The sequence below is a fragment of the Fukomys damarensis genome, unplaced genomic scaffold (assembly GCF_012274545.1).
Source record: "Fukomys damarensis isolate Sample0158 unplaced genomic scaffold, DMR_v1.0_HiC HiC_scaffold_16, whole genome shotgun sequence".
Classification (NCBI taxonomy): domain Eukaryota; kingdom Metazoa; phylum Chordata; class Mammalia; order Rodentia; family Bathyergidae; genus Fukomys; species Fukomys damarensis.
Window position 1 is genome coordinate 73,975,363 of NW_022900928.1, and position 9,595 is coordinate 73,984,957.

Genomic DNA, 9,595 nt, shown 5'->3' on the forward strand with positions numbered 1-9,595 from the left:
ACATATATATAAAAAATAAGCTGGGCGGTGGCACACACCTGTAATGCCAGCACTCAGGAGGCTGAGGCAGGAGGATAGCTGTGAGTTCGAGACCAGCCTGGGCTACAGAGTGAGTTCCAAGTCAGTCTCAACTACATAGTGATACCCTATCCCAAAAAAACAAAACAAAAAAAAAAGAATATATAACATCAAACAAATCCATGTTAAGAAAGATGTTAAGATCTCTAAGATTTCAACAATCATTTAAAAGTCAAATTAAGGGCTGGGGTTATGACTCAGTGGTAGAGCAATTGCATAGCTTGTGTGAGGCACTGGGTTCCATCCACAATACCAAAAAAGAAAAGAAAGACAATGTATAAAAGTAATTTAACCTGTAGACTTTAAAATATTATATCTTATTGTTAAGCCATTTAATTATAATCTAAGAAACAGCATACCTATTAATACATAGTACTCACAATAGATAAAACTATTTTAGTCTATACTAGGCAATTAGAGATCTGAACAACTATTCACTCTTGTTCAGTTTTTCTCTTTTCAGATTAAAAAAAAAAGACAAGGCTCATCAATCACTTAAGAGGGTCTGGTTCTGATATTATATGAGCTCTGTCAACCTCAATCAAATTGCTTGCGAGATTGGAGATAAGTAATGACTTGCTTAGGTTAAGCCAGGCCAGAGTTTTTCTTCTGTAGTATATACATCTCTGGAGTGAAAATAAACAGCCTCGCACCTCTCACTGGGAATTGCTCTCTGCTCTGACCACAACTCCGCTGCCTCCAACAAGGAGGAGGGGCAAACTCTGGCTCTAAGAACATCTATTTCCTACCTTCCTTCTTAATCTGGCCACCAAAATCATTTTTAAACTATCCCATTAAGCAGGAATTGTTTTGATCTACATCAAAATAGCACAAATCACTTATGGTTAAATGCTTTTGCATTAACATTTGTATTAACTAGCATTACACAATAGGAAACAAAACAGAAACTGCTAACAATTAACAAAACCAATACTGAATCACTTAAAACTGCAAGGTTTAAATTCAAATTCTAATACAGACAAGGTGAAAAACTAAATTTTGTCTCAGCATTATCAATTACCCATGGATACAACTGTTTCAAGGCACAAATACAAATTAGATGTCTAAAATATCCCCTTTCCTAATTTCTTTTCTTAAATATAATTGGAAATGGCTTTCCAACTTCATATTCACCAGCAGAAATATACTGCCTACTCAAAATAAAGAGATGAAAAAGCAAAAATCCCAGTGGCCAGTAGATAAAAATGAAGTTACTTCCTTAGGGGAAAGAGTCTAAAAATACAAGATACCAGCAAGTTAGTTTTATCCTAGGTAAAATTCACTTTAATATCAAGTCATGGGAATCTAGAAGGCAGAGCGTTTTTTTTAAATATCAAAGACAAAAGCTTTTTAGAATGACTTTTTAATGATTTTCATCAATTATTAGGCACATACAAATGTGATTATAACCTAAAATAAGCCTAAAAAGAAAGACTAACGTTTCTGGAACACTTTCCAACATTCAGCACAGGCATTTTAAAGGATACCTGACTTAAAAAGCAATTAAAGCTTTCACACCTGATCCTGATGCTCTTTATTGTCTTCATGATTTCCAATCTCACAAAAATTTTACTATCTCATATGTACCAAAAAAAGGATAAAAATTACACAATATTCTGCAAAGTAAAAAAGGCTCTATAAAAGTCTAAGAAATTATCACCATCAGAAACACGGCGAAGAAAAAAATTATTCTGTATACAGAATAAAAGAAACCACAAAACCAGAGTTTGTAATTGCTTAGCAAGAGATGGAGGACAGGATGTCCTGGGCTGTTCCCAGGCCTGTCTGTGCAAGCTGCGCCCAGACTAGTGCAGGACACTTCTTTCCCGGTCCCCTGGAGGCACTACTCTCGTAAGTCTGCAGGGCACCCAAGGGGACAAGGCCCTACTCAGCAAAGGCAATACTTCACTCCTTTGTCACCATATTATTTATTGTTGAATTCCCCAAATACACATGCAGTGTACACTCACTCGAGGTGAATCAGACACAAAAGATGTCAGTATTTCTCAGTGAATTAAAAAGAACTTTTACAAGCAAATGAGAACTTTGTTTGCCTACTAAATGTCAAAGGGTTCCCCCCGCCCCAGAAAACCACATTTCAACATGAAGGAAAGAAATCTGTATTTGTACAAATGAAACCCTAAAAACTCCGTTTCTCATTCTGCATTGTTGAAGGACTGTATTGTTTGATATGTGGTGCTTATTGATTTGACACTATAGTCAGCCAAGATCTATAATCTCAACTGCTTAAACAGCCTGTACTATGTCTAGCCGTATATTCTATGTACAGCGAAATAATAAAACACAAATCTGACCAAGTGACACAGTTTCAGCTCTAGAGGGCTAATCACTTATTCTTCCCCTAATATTCTATCTGTCTGGGAAGACAAATCCTAAACTAAGAAGTAACTCATTGTTCCTTTAAAACAATTTTTACTATCATTTGCAAGAGGGGTTGTGGGGTGGGATACATTAGCATGGACTTCCCAAAGTTCACATTTGGAAACCCACTTGGGGAGTTAGCTACAGGATTCCTATGAACATTAGTAATGTGCACTCAGTCAAATCCCTGAGCTAAAATTTATCTCTTTTGCTGCAAAACACTGATATCAAATCTCTGCACAAGCTGTATTGTATGATTAAAAATCCCACTGCGGCTGCTTTCATAGTAACAAATGTGAAATTATTCTAAGACCTAACCACTACAACAACAGTGCTTTTAAAATGCATCCTCAAACACAAAAGAAATAACAAATCATGACAATTGTGTTTGCTAGGCTAATAGGGAGACCACAGCTAACAAGTCTTACAATGACTCAAAATTGACTTTAGCTAGCTAAGGGATTAAAAGAAAAAAATCTTAGTACAAATGTATGATGAAAATTATATGAAACACCCATATAGACCTAGAGTCAAACTGTTTTAAGAGAAAAATCCAACTAAAACACAAACTAATTTAAAACATGGCGACTAAAGCTTGGAATTAGGACTCAGGAGAGAAGTTTGATGTTTTTATTTCTGTTGTAACTTCAAAAAGGACTTGTACTATTTTTAAAAGGCCTAATTTTTAATAAATAGAAATCAAATTATACTCACTTGGAGATCAGAACAGTTTTAATCAGATTATGACATTATTTGAAAATACGTTAAGCATATATTTAGAATTGGGTTTTAAAAAGTAACCCATCAGAACCAACTCAGAACTCATGCAATGGAACCTTATTATAATTCTCCTTCATGCAGAAAAAAACTTGCCATTTTCCTTTGGAAGAACAAGGTTTAATGAAGGAAACGATAAAATGACCTCCTTTAAAATGGTAATCACACAGAAAGACATACTTACAAAGTAAACTATGGACACGGTAGAGTAGTAAGACTTCACTCAGTTCTACTCAGCAGTTTCATATTCTACTAGGAACTATTAAAATATCTCTTCAGATCTGCTAGTCTCAAAATCTACTGGAACTCAGATGCTAGCATACCAGACTGACATCTTGATGTATGAGTTGTCACTAAGTCATGGCAACATTTCAAAATCACACATGTAACCACACTCAGACCTTCATTTTCATACCATCACTATAAGCCAATCACTGTTTTCCATATGATGCAAGCTATGCAATACCAATCCAAGTAAGTGAGGCTTATCCCTACTTTTTAACTCAGGATCTCTCATACCCATTCTCATGCTCTCAGAGTCACTACTATGAGAGGAACACTAAATTATGGAAACAGAGGTGATTGATAAGCAGTATGCCCAACCGGGCTAGAACTGTTCACTCCCTAATTCTTACTGCTGTTACTCACAGTGTTGTTATTTTGTTATACACACGCCCCAAGAGGCGAAAACCAGGAAAAGAAGCCAAAATAAATGGGCAGGAAAAATGTCTCATCCCCAGCTTGTGATGCTATTTTTCTTGTTATTGGAATAGTCTGCCAAGTTCTAATGTCACTATAGTAATTTCATGGCCTGATAATAGTAGTGATTTATCCATTAAACATTTGCTCCCCTTGCCAATTTTACCAACCCGGCAATGTGTATAATAATTACTCAGTGAAAGGATACCAAATTATAGCAAAATAGAGAATACTAATTACTTTTATTCTTATACCATAAAAAGCCAATAACTGTCAGAAATTTCCCTGGCAGGAGGCAGAAATTAGAATGTACTTTTTAGCATCTATACATCCAGCAGGGCCCCACAATGCAGCATAACTGTAACAAAGAAAACATGGTATCAGCTCTCTAGGCACCAATGACTTTGTGTAGAAAAATATATATATTTTAAATACATAAACTTGTTGAAATATTCAAAATATTTGTCTCTTCAACATATCTCTTTTTGTTGTTGTTGGGTTGTCTAAAGATTTTTATAATCTTCCTTTTTGGAAGCTGTGGTATCTCTCCCTGAACTTGAAACTGAAAGTCATGATTTCACTGGAGTTTTAAGAGCAAAATTATGTGTTCAAATCATTCACAAATCTAGAGAATATGGCTTGGCATCTTGCTACTCCATATGAACCACTCAGCTCATCAACATTATTTGGAAACTTGTTAGAGCAAATCTTGGGCTTCACTCCAGAATCAAAATTCACATTTTGAACATCATCCCCTGAAAAAATTCAAATGAACAGCACTGTTATTCAGAACATCTGAGTGTTAGGTTACTGGTAGGCAGAGCTACAAGGAGAGCATAAGTAGAGGGAGGAAGGAATATGACATCTCTGTCCTTGAAGAAGGATTTGATGTATGCAATTAAGACATCACATAAGTACCATGAGAATTGTGTTCCCAGCCTGCAAGAGAGAAAGATCAAGGTATGGTATATGCAAGGAATTCAAAATAGCTAGGAACAGCAGAAGCACCAGGTAGGTAACTAACCCTGTACACACTACTAAAGACCTATGCTTTAATAAGTAAGCAATTCAGGGACTTGAAAGGATTCTCCAGGAAAGCAGACACATGACCAGATTTATACTTGAGAAATATCATTATTCTGACAAAATACAGAAAAATGAGTGACTTGGGAGCAGGGAAACCAAGACTGGAGACAGGGGATGAGTTATATTGTAAGCTGGGGTCACAAAGGCATTTTTTTTTCCCCTCTCATATTTTGAATCTCTTCTCCTCCCTCTACAAATTCTTGAAAAGGATGGTGGAGGGGTAACAGTAACACAGAAATTATAATGAAGGCCTATTTATAAGTATCAGGAGGGTGGAAAGGGTATCTATATGTATCAATAAATATGAAACAATAAAAAGCAGTATTATCCTGCTTTATAAAGTAGAAATTTTGGTGACTCAGGATTCTAGAGTCCTTCCAATCATTCTAAGTACCAATTACTAACCATAAAGTACTATATTTATAGATATAAAATATGGACCCAGTTATATTCAATATGTATGGATCCCAAAAAGATCCTGAATAGTTTTGTTACTTGGGAAAGTAACTGACACAGGCCTTTCTCTCCTAATATGAGTTATCTCTCTCTCTTGAAATTCAAGTTTAGATAAATTTGGGTGAAGGAGAGACAAGATGAGCATTTGTTAATTTTCAGTTTACATCTAAGCTGTTGTAGGAGTAAATAAAGTGGAGCAACACAAAGCCTCAAGGACATTCTCAGGATACTGATTCTGTGTACTTATCTAAAGGAAGGTAGTAAAAACTATATTCATAAAGTATTACCATGTCGGTATCGATCTATCTAGAATATTAGAAAATCCTTGTTTTCTCTTTAAGTAAGAAAGAATATCTGACATTTCACTGTCAGTGATAAACTATGGATTGTATAAGTAGAGGCAGTGCCCACTTTTAAACTGGGGTTGCTTTGGAAAAACACATTTTTCCGGCTATTCAGAACACGGACACATCTTCTCCCTACAGCGTACTAAATGTACATGATAGATATATATAGCCTACCCCACAAAAGCCCATTTCATGGAATTTTAGTACTTTTAAAAAAGCCTTTTGAAGTCATTTGGTCCAATCACCCATGGAAGAGATTCTTTCCACGCCATCTTTGCAAATGCCACTAGAGTATATCTAGTAATAAAGAGCTTACGCCCTTTACCATGTCCTCCCATGACTAGGCTCTACTTGTTAGACAGTTCTTTCTTTTGGAACCTAATTTCATCTCTGAGTGCCCCTACTAAACAAAAGATGAATCATATCACGTATCACCTATCACTATTTCAACTCTCCCATCCCAATAACTCCTGGGCACTGGTGCTCTGAGTTAAGAAGAAAAGGGAACTATGTGCCCCTCTGAAGTCTAGGGGAACCCATCCCCACACATGGCTATCTGTGAAGAAAGACCTGTGTCAAGAAGCTATGAATAAATAGTAAGACTTAATTGATTTACAGATGCTGAAAAATACAATGTCTCCTGAGAGAAAAATGGTTAGTGTCCAAGCAGAACACCCACAAAACCCTTCATCAACATTTCCAGTAAGAGAAATACAAGCTATTAACCACAACCACAGTACCCTCCAAAATGTAAGGGGGAAAAAAACACTTCTGATCCATCTATATCATTTTGTATTCTTGTCTTACTGCTTGTGAAACAAATATTATTTAGCATATTGAAAAATTCCAACAACACAAACTTAGAAGTTCTTAAAAGTGCAAGACATAGTCTGACAGCAATTGCTACTATTAAGTTAGTAGCCAAAACTCTCTCCTTGATGTAGGTATGTGTTCCATTCTTTAAAATCTTCTTGGGAGTACAAAATTCTAGCTCCACTTTTTTTTGGGGGGGGCACTTTTTAATTAAGTTGTTTCATTTTTAACCCAAAAATATTACACTAATGTTGAACTGGTAGTTACTTCTGCCAATATAAGAATTGCAGAGGGCATTTATAAGCTGCCTTACATGCTTTTTTTTTTTTCCTACTTTGAGTTTCCCTCCTTCCTCTCCTAAAACAACAAAAATGAATGCAGTTATCCAAGGATCTGACTTATAAAATTGTGATGAAGGTAATCATATTACCTTCAATTCAGTTTTATGTACAAAGATGAAGTTATGGTTATTTTTCTAAGATAGCCACTAGAATCTGATTTGCTAATAATTTAGAAAGAAATGCTAGTTTCTTTTTTCACCCAGTGTGCCAATAAAATGAACTACAAATTTCAAAACACATAAAAGACTCTACAATTATGTAAAAGCATGAATTAGTACTATATATAACAAAGAAATCTCACAGATATAATGAGAAGTGCAGGAAAGTAGACATGGGAGTTCCAGTGTATGATTCCATTTTCATAAAATTCATAAACAGGCAAAAGTTATAATCTATAGTTGAGACTGGTCAGAACAGTCATCACCTACAAAGGGGAGAGAGGACTTAAGAAAGGGTATCAGGGCCTTCTGAATCAAAGAAATGCTAGTTGATCAGATAATGATCATACAGGTGTGTGCATATAGAACAATTCATGTGGCTGTTCTCTGTGCGTATTAGCTATACACTTGTTATATGTATACTGTTATATTTTTCCTTCACTGGAAAAAATGCAGCCCATTGCTTCCAAGTCCCTTCTTAGTTTCAACTAGAAATTTTAAAAAAACTTTAACACACCATGACTACAGCAGCTACATGTGCCACACTCATTCCTCATTATTTAGTACTTCAGAGTAACTGCTTCTGAATCAAACTAGTACACTAACAGGCACAGGAGTTCCTACAAATAACAACAAATATCAGCAGCTACATTTATAAAAGCTTTACTATTTGCCAAATGTTTTAATTTCATTATCTGATTGAATCCCCTCCACAGTGGGAGAGCTACTATTGATTTTATCCCCATTTTACAGATAAAGAACCCAAGAATAGCTCAAGATCGTTGCCCGAATTCAAACAAGTAACAAGAGGTGAGCTGGTCTATAAAAGAACTGAAAAACAAGCTCTATGTCAACTTCTTAGTTTTCTGTCTGTATTACAGTGAAACAAAAATAAAATCAACCACATAGATCCAAGCAACAAAACATGAGCAGATTATATAACCTAAGTCAATAATATAACCAGTACATATATGATTCCTCTTTTAAAAGACAAACCACTGGCCCCAAGAACTGAAGTTCCTTCTCACATTCCAACTGACATACAGTAGAACAAAACATTCTAGAGCATACTTTTCTTTTTTCAATCATCTCTAGCCATCGAAATATAGCACACACTAAAGAAACTAATGTTGAACCAAGACAGGCACTAACCTCAGTGTTTACCCAATTCATCCGACAGTCCTTTCAATGTGGCAGAACTAGTAGGAAGCATGCCCAGGATTAAGATGGAAAAAATTAAACATATTCTCTAAAAGGCTTCTATTGTCTAAACACATTGTATTGTAAGGAAAATTCAGTTCAGGACTACACAAGAATAGGATGAAAAGAACTATGCATTATATACAACAAGATTTTAGTCAGCAAAAAACATATCAAATTAATTATCAAAAATGTTACTGCCTTTTGCACTAGTTGAAAACTATTAGCACTGGATTCCACATTCTCAGATGAAAATCAAGTAACTATACCACCACACCACTCAGAACTGCTCGTCCTTGAAAAGTACACAAGAAACTGGGTAATATTTTGAAAAAATATTTCTAAAAACTATTTCGAGCAGGGCGGGAGGAATATGTTAATATTTCTCAAAATTTTTATACCAAAGATCTTACAGCATGTTTTTATTTTACATGGAGCTGCTAGCAAGTCTACAAATCAATGCCTCAAAAATACTAAAAATCTGATAGAATTAGAACCAACTGAAAAGAGAGGTATATGCTAAAGGAATCTAAATTATTTAACAATAACATAACAAAAAAATAAAACCATATCAAAACAAAAGCATAAACTAAAATGTGCCTATTCCTACAAGTATTTCATCTCCATAAAAGTCCGACTTTGCTCTCAAAGCTTAAGAGTTATCACACGATACATCAACTCTTATAGGCAAGACCAAACTGCAACACAATTTTACATATTTATCAAAACATCACTCAAAGAAAACTTACCAGGTCTGCAACATGTATAAGCTTGTGCTACACAGGGCAAAGCAGAGGAGCGTCCTTCTGTACTGACACTGGGGTTCACTTCAGTAGTAAAAACACACCACCACAATCTTGCTTATAATGAAGAATCCACTAGCAATGTGCCTTTGGGTTGGGCTTTTCTGTTACAAGATAAGCTGTTAAGTCATGCCTTGATTTCAGATCTGCTAACATATGGAGCCTTCTAAAGCAGCCTTCTCTCAGCCACCCCCATGTCCTCCCAATCACTACTCTGCTCCACTCTCTACACACACACACACACACACACACACACACGTGCACGAGCGCATGCACGCGCGCGCACACACATACCCCACACACAAAAAAGGCACTGCAGGGCAGAAATTCCTCAGGTGCTCACTAATGGAATTCCCAGGGTCTTGGAGCCGCTTCGGGGATCAAGAGATCTCATAGCCCCTGCTGGGGTAAGGAGCAGCGAGTCTGTTCCATTTAATCAAATACAGAATGAATTT

At 35.9% G+C, this 9,595-nt stretch overlaps 1 protein-coding gene across 2 annotated transcripts in view; it reads right to left on the minus strand.

The window, feature by feature from the left end:
• Positions 1-9,103, minus strand: part of Cdon (cell adhesion associated, oncogene regulated) — an 86,264-nt gene extending 77,161 nt beyond the window's left edge. The window contains exon 1 of one of the 2 annotated variants that reach the window (XM_010628657.3): positions 9,087-9,102. The gene's annotated coding sequence lies outside the window, so the exon portion shown is untranslated. Of the gene's footprint in view, positions 1-9,086 lie in introns of both variants that reach the window. The other variant, XM_010628658.3, reaches the window with a different exon arrangement.
• Positions 9,104-9,595: the final 492 nt, after the last annotated feature.